At 39.8% G+C, this 21,889-nt stretch overlaps 1 protein-coding gene and 1 long non-coding RNA gene across 2 annotated transcripts in view; one reads left to right on the top strand and one right to left on the bottom strand.

Moving 5' to 3' along the window:
• The window catches only part of LOC106095163 (MOXD1 homolog 2-like), a 600,098-nt gene that overhangs the window by 293,027 nt on the left and 285,182 nt on the right, over positions 1-21,889 (top strand). The gene's annotated exons all lie outside the window — the stretch shown is intronic.
• On the bottom strand, positions 4,135-15,524 carry LOC131994104 (uncharacterized). Its single transcript, XR_009396440.1, has 3 exons — positions 15,376-15,524; positions 14,899-15,203; positions 4,135-4,262 (listed from the first exon to the last, which is right to left on the bottom strand). It is a non-coding gene; the product is annotated as an uncharacterized LOC131994104 (long non-coding RNA).

Raw genomic sequence — 21,889 nt, 5'->3', positions numbered from 1 at the left:
GAACCATACTTGGCACAGTTGTTGGATATCATAACAAAAAACACCCTGCAAAATTTCATTCCAATCGGATAAGAATTGCGCACTCTAGAAGCTCAAGAAGTCAAGACCCAAGATCGGTTTATATGACAGCTATATCAGGTTATGGACCGATTTGAACCATACTAGGCACATTTATTGTATATCGTAACAAAACACGTCGTGCAGAATTTCATTCCAATCGGATAAGAATTGCGCACTCTAGAGGCTCAAGAAGTCAAGACCCAAGATCGGTTTATATGGTAGCTATATCAGGTTATGGACCGATTTTAACCATATTTGGCACAGTTGTTGGATATCATAACAAAATACTACGTGCCAAAATTCATTCAAATTGGATAAGAATTGCGACCTCTAGAGGATCAAGAAGTCAAGACCCAAGATCGGTTTATATGGCAGCTATATCAAAACATGGACCGATATGGCCCATTTACAATACCAACCGACCTGCACTAATAAGAAGTATTTGTGCAAAATTTCAAGCGGCTAGCTTTACTCCTTCGGAAGTTAGCGTGCTTTCGGTCCATAACCTTATATAGCTGCCATATAAACCGATCTTGGGTCTTGATTCCTTGAGCCTCTAGAGTGCGCAATTCTTATCCGATTGGAATGAAATTTTGCATGACGTGTTTCGTTATTGTATCCAACAACTGTGCCAAGTATGATTCAAATCGGTCCATAACCTTATATAGCTGCCATATAAACCGATCTTGGGTCTTGACTTATTGAGCCTCTAGAGTGCGCAATTCTTATCCGATTGAAATGAAATTTTGCACGACGTGTTCCGTTATTATGTCCAACAACTGTGCCAAGTATGTTTCAAATCGGTCCATAACCTTATATAGCTGCCATATAAACCGATATGGGATCTTGACTTCTTGAGCCTCCAGAGGTCGCAATTATTATCCGATTTGGCTGAAATTTTGTACGACGGATTCTCTCATGACCAATGACATACGTGTTTATTATGGTCTGAATCGGTCTATAGCCCGATACAGCTCCCATATAAATCGATCTCTCTATTTTACTTCTTGAGCCCACAAAGAGCGCAATTCTTATTCGAATTGGCTGACATTTTACACAGGTCTCCAACATAAATATAATTTAATTGTGGTCCAAACCGGACCATATCTTAATATCTTTTCTTATATCCTTTTTTTTTGCCTAAGAAGAGATGCCGGGAAAAGAACTCGACAAATGCGATCCACGGTGGAGGGTATATAAGATTCGGCCCGGCCGAACTTAGCACGCTTTTACTTGTTTTTTCTTAGAATTTGAAATTTTGCAAACGATCTCGATTATACCTCAGCTTTAACCATCTGAAATTTCAAGAAGATGTCTCTACCCGTTCTCACACGGCATATTTTTTACTAGTTTTTTTTTCGATTTTCTCCCACTGTGTGAACCAACGTTTCGAGAATGTTTCTCCAATTGCTTCAAGTTTCTCCAATAGAATTTTCATTTCAGATATATGATCAGCCATGGCATTTTCCGTATTCAATTTCATACTATAATTTTTCTTCACAATTCTCACGCTACTTCTAAGAGTATCCTTCTTCGATTTTAAAATATTCCATGATTCCTTCGCCGTAGTAGCCTTTCTGATGAGCATAAGTTGGTTCTCGTCCACAGATAATCCAATGCATTTTTGTAATTTTCTCCTATTCATTATTTGCTTCCCCTGGGTTAGGCTCGATAATACATTTCCAAGCGCCTTCTCTCCATAAAACTAACTCCATCTTATACATCCAAAGATGATAATTATCAGCCTACAACAACAATATTTAGAAGACTTTCCTCAAGATTTATTAATAAAGAATGATGAATTAATGATGAAATTATGAATTCAAAGAACAATTGCTTAAAACGATTGTTTACATACTAAAGTAGTAAAGTTGAATTCTAACAGTTTTATATCGAAATGAGAAAAGTTTTACAAGAAATATATTTTTCATATTGAAAACGAGGCCAGTTTTAAACCGTTAATGATGTTGACATGATTCCTTTTTTAATTTTGTGCATACATACATATACCGGTACAATCTGTGTGAAATTTCCAGTATATAGATTAAAAATTGACGGGGTTATTAAAAAACACAAAAAAAACCAATGCAAGATTTTGGTATTTAAAATTAAACTGTTCGTATCTCATTAACTGTGCTCGATGGCATAGTAGTAGCATGTTTTCCTCAGATCTCGTCAAGCTTTTTCCGGAGTCATAAATCATGCAAATCGGTTCATTATACGGAAAAAATATAGATCTTAATTTGCCCGATTAAACATGGTGTTGACTTATGTAAATCCTGTCAAATAAGGTGTTAATTGCTTTAATTATTTATGCTATAGAAATTCGATATTTTTTTGTATCACGGCAAGTGATTGGTAAGCAAGGCATACTTTAAACATATTCTTAATTGTGCGAATTAAATCGTTGTTTAATAGAAAAAATTGTGAATTGTCCAAGATTATTTCACACATATGTAATGCGGAAAGAAGTGCGAATGAGTGAACTATATGTCTAGCTTTTATCACATACACACACAAAGTGGCGTGGCTAGACAAAACAAGAAAAAGCGTGCTAAGTTCGGCCGGGCCGAATCTTACTTACCCTCCACCATGGATCGCATTTGCCGAGTTCTTCTCCCGGCATCTCTTCTTAGGCAAAAAATCATATAAGAAAAGATTTGCTCTGCTATTATTATATGTTGGAGACCTGTGTAAAATGTCAGCCAATTCGAATAAGAATTGCGCCCTTTGGGGCCTCAAGAAGTAAAATAGAGAGATCGATTTATATGGGAGCTGTATCGGGCTATAGACCGATTCAGATCATAATAAGCACCTATTTTGCTGGTCATGAGAGGATCCGTACTACATAATTTCAGGCAAAGCGGATAAGAATTGCGCCCTCTAGAGGCTCAAGAAGTCAAGACCCAAGATCGGTTTATATGGCAGCTATATCAGGTTATTGACCGATTTAAACCATACTTGGCACAGTTGTTGGATATCATAACAAAACACGTCGTGCAAAATTTCATCCTAATCGGATAAGAATTGCGCACTCTAGAGGCTCAAGAAGTCAAGACCCAAGATCGGTTTATATGGCAGCTGTATCAGGTTATAGACCGATTTAAACCATACCTGGCACAGTTGTTGGATATAATATCGAAACACGTTTTGCTAAATTTCATCCCAATCGGATAAGAATTGCGCACTCTAGAGGCTCAAGAAGTCAAGACCCAAGATCGGTTTATATGGCAGGTATATCAAAACATGGACCGATATTGCCCATTTACAATACCAACCGACCTACACTAATAACAAGTATTTGTGCAAAATTTCAAGCGGCTAGCTTTACTCCTTCGGAAGTTAGCGTGCTTTCGACAGACAGACGGACGGACGGACGGACAGACGGACGGACATGGCTAGATCCACATAAAATGTCGCGACGATCAAGAATATATATACTTTATGGGGTCTCAGACGAATATTTCGCGTAGTTACAAACAGAATGACGATATTAGTATACCCCCCATCTTATGGTGGAGGGTATAAAAATATTTCAAGAAAATTAGAAATATGATTTGTATAGCGACATAAAATGTAATTTTGCTATAATTTTAAAGTTAAACAAATTTATTCTGAGAAATTTTGCGCTGAAATAGTATAATGCAGAATTATTTTAATATTTTATTATCCATTTATAGATTATATTGACTTGGGCGCTTAGGAAGATAACACATGCTTAGATTGTTATTTACTACGATTCATTTCAAAGATGTATGTATATAAATAATATTATTTGTAATACTCTACAGACGGTGTCGCCGACAACTAGGAGAGGCTCAAAATTGACTCAAAAATTATTCTTTTTTTGAAAGCCTGGGACCATTAAAAAAAATGTAAATAATTTTGAGCAATACTTTTCACGTTTCATACGAATTTTTTTATTAAGTCTATAGATAACAAATACAGATTACTATATACATATATAAATACTTATTAAATAACGTAAAATATATACAACAAAATACATAAAAACTAACTGTTTAAATGCAATATAATATTTCTTTCTAATGTGTGTCGATTCTCAGATATGTTTATGATATTATAGAATGTTGAATTGATATACGACGAAGAAGATCACTGCTCTCAAAATTGGTTGTATAATATGTTGTACGTAATCATTCAAAATTTCTGGTAGGTCTCATCAGGACATTGAAAAAATTCTACAAAGACGATATTCAGACTCAATTTTCAAATGGATGATATTCATCTTTTTTTTTCATTTTATATATTACAACTGAGCGCACAACTAGTCGTCAGATTAATAAATGAGGGAGAGACGGATAAACCAGAGAGATGCACAGTTCGCATCCACCCTTTATGTAAAGGTGGAGTTTCTGACTCGGATTCAGACAGTGACTGTGCCAATGAAACAGTCATCGAAGCCAAATCGAGAGATGAGGGCATCAGGATGAACGAAGGAGACAGAGGAGTATGTAGCGGCAGCGTAATCGGGCAAAAGTGCAGGATGCTGGAAGGGATAGAACTCACATTCCAGCCACTTCTACGAAAGCTGGAAAAAGAATCAGATATCACGAAGAGCATAACACTGCTAAAATACTGAAGAAGAAAAAGAGCTCCCCGCTTTCAAGTACTCTGCGAAAATCAAGCTAGCCATCCCGCAATGGAGACTCCAGACTGTGTCCTGCGGAGGCAGACAATGTTGGAATAGGAACGAAGGAAGCGCGCACGACCCCTGAGTCTTCATGGATGACTGTGACTTCCAAAAGGCCACAGCCATCACGGAAGGGGAAGATGGTCGCTGAGAATGGTAAGGAGCTCCCTCTTCGCCAGAGTGGCAAGGAAGCACAACAGAGATGAGCTGACTTATGCAGTCATCAATATCGACTGTGCATCCGGTAGGATTCCACCAGATCACCGGTTTCAAGGGGAGGATCTGTTTAACGATCGGATTTTTTAACATGTGTGGAACTCTGTAGAGGGTCCACCAATACAAATGATGAGCTGCGAATTTAGAGGGAACATCTATGCGTTGCGCTTTGCGTCGGCGGAATGTATTGATACCGTCAAACAGCTCGTCAGAGGTATTCACGCTCTCTGGGAGGGCGTAAAGCTCGAGCTTGTGAGACAGGTGGATATCCCCCAGCTCACAAAGGCTACGGTCTTTATCAAGGGATGGGGCAGTAAATTTGCGACGGAATGTATGTTGGGATTCTTGGGCAAGCAAAACGAAGGTTTGGTCACAGAGAAGTGGGAGGTCTTCCACAGGGAGGAGAAGGAGGAAGGAACTCTCTTTGTGTTTAGCATTGATCAAGTCTCCATGACAAGTTTGGCTAAGACTAAAGGCATGGCGCACTATGGGAGCAAAGCTGTTTTTTTTTCAAGATTGGGAAGACTAGGTTAGGTAGAAATTTTCATTTTGCGATACCAGGCTCAACACCGCCCAACAAACAAAGGGCCGACAACAAGACAATCACGGCATCTCTCAATATTGGAAAGACTAGGAGAAGCAATGATCCTAATACTAAAATATCAGGCAGTGCAGTGGCGAGAGACTCAACAAAGCCTAACAAACAGGTACCCGACGACGAACCCATCACCGACATAGAGATTCAGAATACTGGGATAGGTAAAGATCCTAATATTGAAACATTAGGCAGCGCAGCTATAGGAGACTCAATGCAACCCAACGAACAGGAAGCCGATGATGGTACCATCACCTACTCTCAAGAAGCCCATTTGCTTAAGATTTGGAAGGCTAAGGTAGGCAAAGATCCTAGTATTGAAACACCAGGCAGAACAGGGAATGGAAACCCAATATAGATTAACGAACAGGGACCCGACGATGGAACCATTACCGACCTTATAAAAAGTCGGAAGAAGGCAATGAACCTAAAACCATGACATCAGGCAGTGCAGTGACAGGAAAGTCAATGAAGTCTTAAGAACAGGGAGCTGACGATGAGATCATCACCTACCAATGATTGAGGTAATCCCGATAAACCTCCGCCGGAGCGAGACTGCTACACATGCTCTGATGGAGAAAATCAGCAAGGGCAAGACTCATATTGCCTTAATTCAGGAGCCATGGACGACCCGGAACAAAGCCTCTGGATTAAACTATATCAACTACCAATTATTCTATGCTATCACTGTACTCGGCCGACGTTATTTGTCATAGAAATTTGAATTTTGAATTTTCCCCAGAGTTGTCAAGAGTGGTGAGACAGGGAGATGGTGGAGCATATCTGGCATCACTTTACCTGCATTTCGACTCTCCGACACCGCCACCCACGTTGGAGCTGCAACGGCTGGTGAGGAAAGCAAAACAGACAGGAAACGAGATACTAATAGGGTGCGATGCGAACTCTCACCACATTTCGTGGGGTAGCACCAACATTAATAAGCGGGGCCAAGCCCTGGCAGAGTTCTTGAATACTAACAACCTAATAACACTTATTATTGGTAACACTGCTACCTTTGTTAATAGGATTAGGGAGAAGGTATTAAATGTGACGATATGTTCCGAAACTCTGATCGATGAGGTTCAGGATTGGAGGGTCTCCATGGAACACTCTTTCTCTGACCATCGCTAAATTAGGTTTAGAATAGCACGGCCAGCGCCGAATCCGATAAGCTTCCGGAATAAGTTGAAGACCAATTGGACAAAATTCGGAAGGCTACTCAGAAGAAGACTTGGGCAAGATAATTTAAATTGTCTAAGCATAGAAGAGATTGACGACAATGTCAACAGGATTATGACTGCACTGGTGGGGATCTTCGAAGATGGTTTTCCTTTTCGGGAAAGGAAATCGGCCCAAGAAATACAATGGATGATCGGGGAGATTCGCAATATTGGGAAAGAGGTCCGAAGACTTTTTAATAGAGCTTTTTCTCTCTCAAAAACCCATGTCCAAACTGAAACTTTAGAAGACGATATGGGAGTGAGAGAAGAGACAACGGCGGACATGTTGAGGCTTTGATGAAAACCCATTTCCCACGGGATACGAATGGACTCACGGAGACACCGGAATCTTGGAATAATGACGTTGATCGAAGGTTTATAACAACGGAATTTATGGTGAAGGAATCCTTGAGGAGCTTCAAACCATTTAACTCACCAGGACCTGATGGGATATTTCCGGCGTTACTACAGAAAGAGGAAGACTATCTGGCGCCTCGTCTGACCAAAATTTTCACAGCGTGCCTAGGTTTTTCATTTACTCCGAAAGCCTGGCAGGAGGTATGGGTGGTGTTTATATCTAAGCCCGGCAAGGCAAGTTATGCGACACCAAAGGCCTACAGATCCATAAGCCTTCCGTCAAAACCATGGAAAGTATTGTGAACACCATGATAAAGAATAGGACATCCAGCGAACTGCTCAAATACAAATGCCTATGTCATGGGAAGATCGGTAGAGACTGCCCTGCACGAGGTTGTGATTTTATGCAGAAGAAGAATCGTTCGATGCCAAAACGTACACACTGGCGGTATGCATTGACATCGAGGGGGCTTTTAACAATGTGCGGAGCGACATACTGATCCAATCCTTAGACCAGTACTGGTGGACCCGGTCTTTAGAGACTGGATATATCATATGCTGAGAAACAGGTGGATAAATTGTGTCCCATGGCATAAGGTGGATAAATTGTGTGTCACGTTGTATAAATATAAGGGAGAAAGTCACACAGGACACGCCACAGGGGGGGCAATTTATCACCACTCCTATGGGTCACCACCATAAATGACCTATTACGGATGCTGACTGAGGAGGGATTTGAAGCCGTTTGCGTAGCAGATATTTCTAAGGGATAAGGGTCCGAACGAGCTATACAGAAGGGCCGAAAATGTCTTGCATATGGCATATGACTGGGCTAGACCCAGAGGTATCAATGTTCATCCAGAGAAGACTGAAATATGTCTGTTCACGAGGAAGACGAAGGTGGGCCAATTTAACGCACCACGTTTCCTCAATAAGACGATTTCGATATCTGACAAGGTCAAATACTTAAGTGTGATCTTGGACAGGAAACTGAATTTTAAGTGTCACATTCGGGAGCGTACTGAGAAGGCTAGTCCACTGGCTCTACAGGAGCGTGATAAGACCAATACTTCCTTACGCCTCAGTAGTTTGGTGGACTGCTATGGAGAAAAAGTGCAACATAAGGACCATACAACAAGTTCAGAGAACATGTTGTCTTGGCATAGGCGGAGCTATGAGGACCACTCACACTATTGCACTGTAGACTATTCTAGATATCCAACCTATTGACATACAAATTAAGTGTGAGGCAGCCACTGCGGCTAAGAGACTTAAGGCGATGGGAGAATTGATTGAGAATGGGAGCAGCTCATACCATCGTGGTATAATCGAGGCGACGATAGTAAACCTGGAAGGAAGTGGAGAGGTTTCCGATCGGATACCTGAGATGAACTTTGAAGTCGAGTGCGAGGCACTGCTGCCATCGGCACAGTCTTGGATTGACGGAGCCCTAGTATTGCCATCTGGAAGATTATGTTACACGGATGGATCAAAGCTAGAGGACAGAGTGGGCGTTGGAGTTTACATTGGAAACCCAGGGACTGACGTCTGTTTTAGACTGCCTGACCATAATACGGTCCTGCAGGCGGAGATCCGGGCGATCACGGAATGCGCGAAGTGGTGTAGTGCTAACGCGATTGTGGATTGGCCGACAATTGTATACCCTCCACCATAGGATGGGGGTATACTAATTTCGTCATTCTGTTTGTAACATCTCGAAATATTCGACTGAGACCCCATAAAGTATATATATTCTTCATCGTCGCGACATTTTATGCCGATCTAGCCATGTCCGTCCGTCCGTCCGTCCGTTCGTCTGTCTGTCGAAAGCACGCTAACATCCGAAGGAGTAAATCGAGTTTTGTTATGATATCCAACAAATGTGCCAAGTATGGAGCAAATCGTTTTATAACCTGATATATATATATATATATATATATATATATATATATATGATATGATATATATATATATATATATATATATATATATATATATATATATATATATATATATACCTGCCATATAAACCAATCTTGGGTCTTGACTTCTTGAGCCTCTAGAGTGCGCAATTCTTATCCGATTGGAATGAAATTTTGCACGTAGTATTTTGTTATGATATCCAACAACTGCTGAAATTTTGCATGACGTATTTTATTCTTACTTTCAACAACTGGGCCAAATAAAGTTCAAATCGGTCCATAACCTGATATAGCTGTCATATAACCAGATATGGGGACTTGACTTCTTGATCTTCTAGAGGGCGCAATTCCTATCCGATTTGGTTGAAATTTAGCATGACGTATTCTATTCTTTCTTTCAACAACTGTGTCAAATAAGGTTCAAATCGGTTCATAACCTGACATAGCTGCCATATAAACCGATCTGAGATCTTGACTACTTGAGCCTCTAGAGGTCGCAATTATTATCCGATTTGTCTGAAATTTTGTACGACGGAGTCTCTTATGACCATCAACATACGTTTTTATTATGGTCTGAATCGGTCTATAGCCCGATACAGCTCCCATATAAATCGATCTCTCTATTTTACTTCTTGAGCCACCAAAAGGGTACAATTTTTATTCGAATAGGCTGACATTTTACACTGGTCTCCAACATATAATTTAATTGTGGTCCAAACCGGACCATATCTTGATATCGCTCTAATAGCAGAGCAAATCTTTTCTTATATCCTTTTTTTACCTAAGAAGAGATGCCGGGAAAACAACTCGACAAATGCGATCCATAGTGGAGGGTATATAAGATTCGGCCCGGCCGAACTTAGTACGCTTTTACTTGTTTTAATATCTAACTAGCTGATCCGGGCCGCTCCGCTGCGCCTTCTTTTACTTTATATTGAACAAAAGTTTCCTTGGAATATTTATTTTCGACAATTAAAGTTCTTTTAGTGAAATACCATGCTACGAAAATAGTATATCGCTTGACTAACAGTTTAACAATATAAGTGCCTTTATCTGAATTCCATATGATCTTTATTGGTCTACGAATTTAATTTTAGATGTAAGGTGTACTCCATTCCTAAAATACTTTATTGCAGCCCGATATTCTCACGATATCTGGTTTAGTGGTGTTTTCGGGTGAGAGGTGGTCCCCCTGATACTTGGCCCAGAAAAAATATCAGCATCGTGCTCTTCTCTCAAATACCATTTATTTAAACCCCATATTGCCATTGGCTTTAGAGGAGTTTACAGGATGAGGCGTCCCCCAAACACATGGCCCCAAAAAAAGCTTATCAAATTCGTTTTCTAATCTCAAATAACTTTAATTTGAGCCACATATTGGCATGGTCGAAAAATTTTTTCCCTTTGGGGGTGCTTTTTTAGCCCCATATTACGATAGTCACTAAAAAATTGCTGTTTGTGGGGTATTTTGGGAAATGGTAGACCACCGGAAAATTGGTCCCGAGAAAGGGTATCAATTCTTGCTCTTCCCCAATTCCTTTCATTTAAGCCCTGCATTGTCATGGTCGGTAAATATGCCTGATTTAGGAGTGTTTTGAGGAGTTTGGTGGTCCGCCAAATTCTAAGCCCTGAAAATATATGAGCAGCGTGCTTTATTCTCATATATTTTCAGGGCTTAGAATTTGGCGGACCACCAAACTCCTCAAAACACTCCTAAATCAGGCATATTTACCGACCATGACAATGCAGGGCTTAAATGAAAGGAATTGGGGAAGAGCAAGAATTGATACCCTTTCTCGGGACCAATTTTCCGGTGGTCTACCATTTCCCAAAATACCCCACAAACAGCAATTTTTTAGTGACTATCGTAATATGGGGCTAAAAAAGCACCCCCAAAGGGAAAAAATTTTTCGACCATGCCAATATGTGGCTCAAATTAAAGTTATTTGAGATTAGAAAACGAATTTGATAAGCTTTTTTTGGGGCCATGTGTTTGGGGGACGCCTCATCCTGTAAACTCCTCTAAAGCCAATGGCAATATGGGGTTTAAATAAATGGTATTTGAGAGAAGAGCACGATGCTGATATTTTTTCTGGGCCAAGTATCAGGGGGACCACCTCTCACCCGAAAACACCACTAAACCAGATATCGTGAGAATATCGGGCTGCAATAAAGTATTTTAGGAATGGAGTACACCTTACATCTAAAATTAAATTCGTAGACCAATAAAGATCATATGGAATTCAGATAAAGGCACTTATATTGTTAAACTGTTAGTCAAGCGATATACTATTTTCGTAGCATGGTATTTCACTAAAAGAACTTTAATTGTCGAAAATAAATATTCCAAGGAAACTTTTGTTCAATATAAAGTAAAAGAAGGCGCAGCGGAGCGGCCCGGATCAGCTAGTTAGATATTAAAACAAGTAAAAGCGTACTAAGTTCGGCCGGGCCGAATCTTATATACCCTCCACTATGGATCGCATTTGTCGAGTTGTTTTCCCGGCATCTTTTCTTAGGCAAAAAAAGGATATAAGAAAAGATTTGCTCTGCTATTAGAGCGATATCAAGATATGGTCCGGTTTGGACCACAATTAAATTATATGTTGGAGACCAGTGTAAAATGTCAGCCTATTCGAATAAAAATTGTACCCTTTTGGTGGCTCAAGAAGTAAAATAGAGAGATCGATTTATATGGGAGCTGTATCGGGCTATAGACCGATTCAGACCATAATAAAAACGTATGTTGATGGTCATAAGAGACTCCGTCGTACAAAATTTCAGACAAATCGGATAATAATTGCGACCTCTAGAGGCTCAAGTAGTCAAGATCTCAGATCGGTTTATATGGCAGCTATGTCAGGTTATGAACCGATTTGAACCTTATTTGACACAGTTGTTGAAAGAAAGAATAGAATACGTCATGCTAAATTTCAACCAAATCGGATAGGAATTGCGCCCTCTAGAAGATCAAGAAGTCAAGTCCCCATATCTGGTTATATGACAGCTATATCAGGTTATGGACCGATTTGAACTTTATTTGGCCCAGTTGTTGAAAGTAAGAATAAAATACGTCATGCAAAATTTCAGCAGTTGTTGGATATCATAACAAAATACTACGTGCAAAATTTCATTCCAATCGGATAAGAATTGCGCACTCTAGAGGCTCAAGAAGTCAAGACCCAAGATTGGTTTATATGGCAGGTATATATATATATATATATATATATATATATATATATATATATATATATCATATATATATATATATATATATATATATATCAGGTTATAAAACGATTTGCTCCATACTTGGCACATTTGTTGGATATCATAACAAAACTCGATTTACTCCTTCGGATGTTAGCGTGCTTTCGACAGACAGACGAACGGACTAGATCGGCATAAAATGTCGCGACGATGAAGAATATATATACTTTATGGGGTCTCAGTCGAATATTTCGAGATGTTACAAACAGAATGACGAAATTAGTATACCCCCATCCTATGGTGGAGGGTATACAATTGTCGGCCAATCCACAATCGCGTTAGCACTACACCACTTCGCGCATTCCGTGATCGCCCGGATCTCCGCCTGCAGGACCGTATTATGGTCAGGCAGTCTAAAACAGACGTCAGTCCCTGGGTTTCCAATGTAAACTCCAACGCCCACTCTGTCCTCTAGCTTTGATCCATCCGTGTAACATAATCTTCCAGATGGCAATACTAGGGCTCCGTCAATCCAAGACTGTGCCGATGGCAGCAGTGCCTCGCACTCGACTTCAAAGTTCATCTCAGGTATCCGATCGGAAACCTCTCCACTTCCTTCCAGGTTTACTATCGTCGCCTCGATTATACCACGATGGTATGAGCTGCTCCCATTCTCAATCAATTCTCCCATCGCCTTAAGTCTCTTAGCCGCAGTGGCTGCCTCACACTTAATTTGTATGTCAATAGGTTGGATATCTAGAATAGTCTACAGTGCAATAGTGTGAGTGGTCCTCATAGCTCCGCCTATGCCAAGACAACATGTTCTCTGAACTTGTTGTATGGTCCTTATGTTGCACTTTTTCTCCATAGCAGTCCACCAAACTACTGAGGCGTAAGGAAGTATTGGTCTTATCACGCTCCTGTAGAGCCAGTGGACTAGCCTTCTCAGTACGCTCCCGAATGTGACACTTAAAATTCAGTTTCCTGTCCAAGATCACACTTAAGTATTTGACCTTGTCAGATATCGAAATCGTCTTATTGAGGAAACGTGGTGCGTTAAATTGGCCCACCTTCGTCTTCCTCGTGAACAGACATATTTCAGTCTTCTCTGGATGAACATTGATACCTCTGGGTCTAGCCCAGTCATATGCCATATGCAAGACATTTTCGGCCCTTCTGTATAGCTCGTTCGGACCCTTATCCCTTAGAAATATCTGCTACGCAAACGGCTTCAAATCCCTCCTCAGTCAGCATCCGTAATAGGTCATTTATGGTGGTGACCCATAGGAGTGGTGATAAATTGCCCCCCCCATGGCCCCAAAAAAAGCTTATCAAATTCGTTTTCTAATCTCAAATAACTTTAATTTGAGCCACATATTGGCATGGTCGAAAAATTTTTTCCCTTTGGGGGTGCTTTTTTAGCCCCATATTACGATAGTCACTAAAAAATTGCTGTTTGTGGGGTATTTTGGGAAATGGTAGACCACCGGAAAATTGGTCCCGAGAAAGGGTATCAATTCTTGCTCTTCCCCAATTCCTTTCATTTAAGCCCTGCATTGTCATGGTCGGTAAATATGCCTGATTTAGGAGTGTTTTGAGGAGTTTGGTGGTCCGCCAAATTCTAAGCCCTGAAAATATATGAGCAGCGTGCTTTATTCTCATATATCTATTGGGTTGCCCAAAAAGTAATTGCGGATTTTTCATATAGTCGGCGTTGACAAATTTTTTCACAGCGTGTGACTCTGTAATTGCATTCTTTCTTCTGTCAGTTATCAGCTGTTACTTTTAGCTTGCTTTAGAAAAAAAGTGTAAAAAATTATATTTGATTAAAGTTCATTCTAAGTTTTATTAAAAATGCATTTACTTTCTTTTAAAAAATCCGCAATTACTTTTTGGGCAACCCAATATATATCATTTATTTGAACCCCATATTGCCATTGTCCTCAAAATTGGAAATCAAATTCGTTTTCTAATCTCATTTAAACTCCTTATTGCAAAAGTCAGCAAATATGTCCGGTTTGGGGTATTGACCCTAAAAACTATGAATATATAGTTCTCTCTTTAACTCTCTTTAAGACCCAAATTGTCTTGGTGAGCAAAAACGTTCTATTTGGGGGCTGTTATGGTGGTGGGACGTCCGCTCGACAGTTGGCTCCTAATGTTGGTATTAGATACGTGGTCTACTCCCACATACCATTAATTTGAGCCCCATATTTCCATAGTCGGCAAAGATGGGGGGAGTGTTGGGGGATTGGCGGCCACTCAGTGAGTTGGCCTTGAAAATATATATCGGATTGGTGTTCCACTTTGCAAACCCTCTTATTGTTGTGTTGTGGGGTTGGCGTGGCCCCATAGACACTTTTCCCGAATATTGATATCAAATTCGTGCTTTATTCCAAAGACCTTTCATTTGAGCCCCATATTGCTATGGTCGTAAATTTGTGCCCTTTGGGAAATGTTTTTGGTGAGAGGCGGCCCCCCAAACACTTGGTCCCATATTTGGATATCAGATTCGTATTCTGCATTCAGATACCTTTTATTTGAGTCCCATATTGTCATGGTCGGTAAATATGTCCGATTTACATGTTTTTTGGTGCTAGGGGTGGTCCCCCTAGCACTTGGTCCGACAATTGTATGTCAGATACGTTTTCTTATCCTAAATACCTTTCATTTGAGTCCCATATTGTCGTGATTGGTCTAAATATATGTTTGGTAAGTTTTAGGGTGGGGCAGCAGGATGGGGTACCTCATCCAAATTTTTATTTTTAGGGTTCTATATGAGAGCACACAAAATTTCGCTTAAATCGCACCACCCATCTCCGGGATCTGGCGTTTCTGAAAATTAGGGTAAGGGCGTGATTCCGTGATCCCCTTCAGATATCAAAAAATGTAGTATCCTATTTTCACCACGGGATTATTATGCACCATCTGTGAAAATTTCAAGAAAATCGGTTCAGCCGTTTTTGAGTCTATAAGGAACACACAAACAAACAAACACAAATTGATTTATATATATAAAATTTAATTTATGGCATTTTTAAGTTCCGTGACAAGTCTGTTTAATGTTTTCTTATTTTGTGGTGTTTTCTGTTTTTGCCATGTTTTTCTAGTCTTTCGTTTTTCAGACAAATGGCTACTTACGGATTTATTTAGTTCGGGTGTGCTCTCCCAAGCTGAGGATTGAATAGCTTCAATAAGCTTTAGTACATTTTCTTCAGTTTGATAAGACGTTTTCAGAGACATATTTATTTCTAATTTTGGGTTGAAGAAATGCCAATTTGATTTTTTGTTTGTTTGTTATTGGAGAAAGACGATAGTGATGTTGAATTTTAAACTTGTACATACATAGTTTTGTAAAATATTTTTCAATATGAAAAAATCATTGAGGTCAGGTACAAGTTCCCTTTTTGTTGGCCAGATGTTGCTTCATTGTCTGAATATATTTCATACTTGAATGATTTCCATGCCTTCTAAAGCTGTCTTTTTTTATACCCTCCACCATAAGATGGGGGGTATACTAATTTCGTCATTCTGTTTGTAACTACTCGAAATATTCGTCTGAGACCCCATAAAGTATATATATCCTTGATCGTCGTGACATTTTATGTCGATCTAGCCATGTCCGTCCGTCTGTCCGTCCGTCTGTCTGTCGAAAGCACGCTAACTTCCGAAGGAGTAAAGCTAGCCGCTTCAAATTTTGCACAAATACTTCTTATTAGTGTAGGTCGGTTGGTATTGTAAATGGGCCATATCGGTCCATGTTTTGATATAGCTGTCATATAAACCGATCTTGGGTCTTGATTTCTTGAGCCTCTAGAGGGCGCAATTCTTATCCGAATGGAATTGAATTTCGCACGACGTGTTTTGTTATGATACCCAACAACTGCGCCAAGTATAGTTCAAATCGGTTCATAACCTGATATAGCTGCCATATAAACCGATCTTGGGTCTTGACTTCTTGAGCCTCTAGCGTGCGCAATTCTTATCCGATCAGAATGAAATTTTGCACGACGTGTTTTGTTATTATATCCAACAACTGTGCCAAGTATGATTCAAATCGGCCTATAACCTGATATAGCTGCCATATAAACCGATCTTGGGTCTTGACTTCTTGAGCCTCTAGAGGGCGCAATTCTTATCCGATTTGAATGAATTTTTGCCTATGCCAAGACAACATGTTCTCTGAACTTGTTGTATGGTCCTTATGTTGCACTTTTTCTCCATAGCAGTCCACCAAACTACTGAGGCGTAAGGAAGTATTGGTCTTATCACGCTCCTGTAGAGCCAGTGGACTAGCCTTCTCAGTACGCTCCCGAATGTGACACTTAAAATTCAGTTTCCTGTCCAAGATCACACTTAAATATAAACCGATCTTGGGTCTTGACTTCTTGAGCCTCTAGCGTGCGCAATTCTTATCCGATCAGAATGAAATTTTGCACGACGTGTTTTGTTATTATATCCAACAACTGTGCCAAGTATGATTCAAATCGGCCTATAACCTGATATAGCTGCCATATAAACCGATCTTGGGTCTTGACTTCTTGAGCCTCTAGAGGGCGCAATTCTTATCCGATTTGAATGAATTTTTGCACGAAGTATTTGGTTGTGATATCCAACAACTGTGCCAAGTATGGTTGAAATCGGTCCATAACCTGATATTGCTGTCATATAAACAGATCTGGGGATTTGACTTCTTGAGCTTTTAGAGGGCGCAATTCCTATCCGATTTGGCTGAAATTTTGCATGACGAATCCTCTCATGACCATCAACAAACGTGTTTATTATGGTCTGAATCGGTCTATAGCCCGATACAGATCCCATATAAATCGTTCTCTCTATTTTACTTCGTGAGCCCCAATGGGCGCAATTCTTATACGAATTGGCTGAAATTTTACACAGGTCTCCAACATAGAATTTAATTGTGGTCCGAACCGAACTATATCTTGATATCGTTTTAATAGCAGAGCAACTCTTTTCTTATATCCTTTTTTGCCTAAGAAGAGATGCCGGGAAAAGAACTCGACAAATGCGATCCATGGTGGAGGGTATATAAGATTCGGCCCGGCCGAACTTAGCACGCTTTTACTTGTTGTAGTTGTTATTCTGAATACCCGCAGTGTGTTTTTAGCGTTGAAATCTCCAACCAAAATAAAGTGATTACAAATAATTTTAAGGGTATCCATGTACAGTCCCGAATTGATCGAATGTAGTGGTAGTGAATATAATGATCCTACTTTGAAAGACTTACTTTGCCTTAAACTAATAGACACGCAAGCTATTTGGAATGTTTCTTTTATAAGTATGGAATCACCTCCCTCCGTTTCTTATAAGGATGTAAAGCTTTGTACAATTTATAGCCTTAAAATTAACAAAGGATTGTTTTGCGAAATGGCTTTCAGACAATACAAGCATATCGATTCTTTCTGTTCTAAGAAAATATTCTATTTCGTGAACGTGGTTTGTCAAACCATTGCAGTTCCAAGCTGCAATAAGTAGGACTGACATTTTAACATTTAAAATGTATATGTCTATTGCCATAGCATACAACTTTTCTATTAGTTTTTCATTTATTGCGGTCTGGAAATCCAACTTTCTGTTAATTTTTTCTAAGTTTTTTAAGTTTTTCAGCTAAAACTGTCACCTCTGAAAAAGATCTTGGTTTAGATACATCGTACTTGTGATGTCACAAGTACCGGCTATGTGGAATATTGCCGTACATAAGAGTTCGGTTGTTGTGTTTCACAGCTTCTTATATTTTAATTTATTTCTTAATTTTTGTAATTCTTTCGCTACCTCTCAGTCTATAGCTTGCAGGATGGTTGCCTTTGCAGTTATACATCTTGGCATTTTCCAATCTTCAGTATCATGTCATCCTGCACACTTTACACACCTTGCTTCCCATTGGTAGTGATTTGTGTGATTTACATTGTGAAATAACCCTTGTTTGAAGTTTGAGAGCTTCCACTTTGCCCCTCAAACTAAGTATATTTGTGATGTTTTATATGTCTTCAATTTTGTCATCTTTATGCAATGTTACTCGAAATAAAGATAACTGTCTATACGAATATTTGTTTGAATTATCTAGCCCTTCCTTTTTCAGTATATTAATAGCATTTATCGCATTGCATCCTTTACTTTTAAGATTATCCATTATATCGTTCTTCGAACAGTATGGTGCAGTCCACGAATAATTGCCTTTTTCGGCCTATCGACTTTATTTTCGTAAGTGTGCCATCAGTTTATAATGAATTTAGTTTGAATGATAATTTTCTATAGTCATCAGGAGAGGATGTATTTATTTTTTACACATTATTGTTAAATGGCGTAATATTGCATTATTGAATTTCAGCAGATTTTAAAATCTCAATAATTTGATCAAAACTTGGGATGCTTACAATATTTATGAACGGTGGTTTGCCTACTATTGTTGGGTCATTCACACTACTTTTTTCACTTCCTGGAATTTCTCCTCTTTCTTCAAATGGTTTTATAATTTGGTCAGATTTATTTTTCTTATACCCACCACCATAGGATGGAGGTATACTAATTTCGTCATTCTGTTTGTAGCTTCTGGAAATAATCGTACAAGACCACATAAAGTATATATATTCTTGATCGTCATAACATTTAAAGTCGATCTAGCCATGTCCGTCTGCATGTCTGTCTGTGGAAAGCACGCTAACTTTCGAAGGAATAAAGCTAACCTCTTGTAATTTTGCACAAATACTTCTTATTAGTTTAGGTCGGTTGGGATTGTAAATGGGCCATATCGGTACATGTTTTAATTTTTTTTTAATTGGCTATGACAGAATATTTGTTCCACTAGCTGAACCTAGAATAGCGTTCCAAGCGCCTCGATCTTCTGCGCTCATTCTAAAATCTCTGACACTAAGTTTCGAGGTGTCTCCCACCACTTGATCTTTCTATCGGGTTTTTGATCTTGCCGGTTTGCGTGTACCACCGTGATTCCCTTCAAAAGACTTCTTTGCTTCTTCATCCATTCTGACAACACGACCTAGACAACGCAGACGTTGTATTTTAATGCATGTAATTATGCTATCGTCGTCATACAGCTCATGGTTGATACGTCGCCTATATTCTCCATTATCGCAAACTGGTACATATATTTTTCAAAGAATCTTTCTCTCGAATACCCCAAGCACTGCCTCGACTGCTTTCACCCATGCTTCAGAACCATATAACAACACGGGTAGTATCAGTGTCTTGTATAGTGTAATCTTCGTCTGTCGAGAGGTGGCTTGTTTATAAACTGCTTACTTAGTCCAAAGTAGCATCTGTTTGCCAGTATTATTCTTCGCTTAACCTCAAAATTGGAGTCATTCGTTTCGGTTACGGCGGTGCCGAGGTAGATAAAGTTACTGACTATATCAAAGTTGTGGTTCCCAACTTTCTCCAATTTCTCTATCTGCTCAGTTGTGCAAGGCTTTTTTGGAGTTGAAACCATCCATGTCTTATCTTATCTTATCGTCTTATCTCAATTTACTGCCAGACCCAGTTTCACTGACTCTCTTTCGATTCTTTCAAAGGCTGCAGTTACTACTTCCGGTGACCGACCTATGATATCGATGTCGTCAGCATAGACGAGTAGCATGTGTTCTCTTGTGATTAGTGTGCCATATCTATTCACATCTGCATCTCGTATAATCTTCTCCAGCAGGACATTAAAGAGATCACACGATAGGCTGTCTCCTTGTCTGAAACCTCGTTTGGTTTTGAAAGGTTCGGAGAGATTCTTTCCTATTCTTACTGAGGAACGCGTACCAGCAAGTCTCATCATGCAGAGTCTTATTAATTTTGCAGGGATGCCAAACTCAGACATGGCTTGAAATATCTTTGAACATATTGGTGTATCGAAAACGGCTTTGTGGTCAACAAAGAGATGGTAAATGTTGATTGATTTTGGCAATTTTCTCTTATGGCGCACAAAGATCCTGTGGTGAAAATAGGGTACTGCATTTTTTGATACACAGTTTCGGTACCATGTTTCTGGGGGTCCACACCACTTCTTTAACCCACCAACCACCTCGGGCCCTTCCCGCTCCCAAAATCCCCATGAGAATATCGGGCTCTTATAAAGTCTTTTAAGAATGGAGTATATCTGAAATCCAAATTTAAATGACCATTAACCCTCCGAGCGAATTCATAGACCGATAAAGATCATATGGGATTCACATAATGCATTTATGTTGCTATACTTTAAGTCAAGTAACATTCACATACCAATTCCGTATTATTTTATTACACTAAAGGCTCTGTAATTGTCTAAAATAAATATTCGAATGATAATTTTGTTCCTTACTTTACTTTAATTGGATATGACAGAATATTTGTTCCAATAGCCGAACGTAGAATAGCGTTCCAAGCGCCTCGATCTTCTGCGCTCATTCTAAAATCTCTGACACCAAGTTTCGAAGTGTCTCCCACAACTTGATCTTTCTATCGGGCTTTTGGTCTTCCCGGTTGGCGTGTACCACCGTGTTTGCCTTCAAAAGACTTCTTTGATGGAGCTTCTTCATCCATTCTGACAACATGACCTAGCTAACGCAGCCGTTGTATTTTGATGCGTGTAACTATGCTATCGTCGTCATACAGCACATACAGCTCGTGGTTCATACGTCGCCTATATTCTCCATTAACGCAAACTGGTCCATATATTTTACGATGAATCTTTTTCTCAAATACTCCAAGCACTGCCATATCTGCTTTCACAAGTATCCATGCCTCAGAACCATATAACAGCATGGGTAATATCAGTGCCTTGTATAGTGTAACCTTCGTCTATCGAGAGGTGGCCTTGTTTCTAAACTGCTTCCTTGGTCCAAAGTAGCATCTGTTTGCCAGTATTATTCTTCGCTTAATCTCAAAAATGGTGTCATTCGATGGTGATATCGATGTCGTCGGCATAGGCGAGTAGCATGTGTTCTCTTGTGATTAGTGTGCCATATCTATTCACATCTGTGTCTCGTATAATCTTCTCCAGCAGGATATTAAAGATATCACACGATAGGCTGTCTCCTTGTCTGAAACCTCGTTTGGTATTAAATGGTTCGGAGAGATTCTTTCCTATTCTTACTGAGGATCGCGTATTAGCAAGTGTCATCCAGCAGAGTCTTATTAATTTTACAGGGCTTTGTAGTCAACAAAGAGATGGTAGGTGTTGTATGTGGTGTTTGTCCTCCTCGGGTCTTTTCCAGGATTTGGCGCAGTGTGAACATCTGGTCCAGGGTGGGCTTACCAGGTCAAAAGCCGCATTGATAGGGCCCAATTATCCCATTGACTTTTGGTTTTAATCTTTCACACGGTACGCTCGAGAGTATCTTGTATGCGATGAGGAGGAGACTTATTCCTCTGTAATTGGCACATTCCGTCTTGTCTCCTTTCTTGTGTGCGGGACATAGTATGTTGAGGTTCCTATTATCGGGTATGCGTTATTCTAGCCAGACTGCGCAGAAAATCTGGTGCATACGCCCTATCAGCGTGTCGCCTCCGCTCTTAAATAGTTCAGCGGCTTCTGCTGCCTTGTTGTTCTTTAGTCGGGTCACCGCTACTAGGGGGTAAACATTCTATACCATCATCAGGGATTGGTTCTTCGGTTTCCTCTTCGCCGCCAACGTTGGACACTAGCTGTTAGGTG

This window comes from Stomoxys calcitrans, chromosome 1 (genome assembly GCF_963082655.1).
Source record: "Stomoxys calcitrans chromosome 1, idStoCalc2.1, whole genome shotgun sequence".
Taxonomy (NCBI): domain Eukaryota; kingdom Metazoa; phylum Arthropoda; class Insecta; order Diptera; family Muscidae; genus Stomoxys; species Stomoxys calcitrans.
Note: the sequence above shows the minus strand (reverse complement) of the source record. Positions and strands in the feature narration are given on the sequence as shown.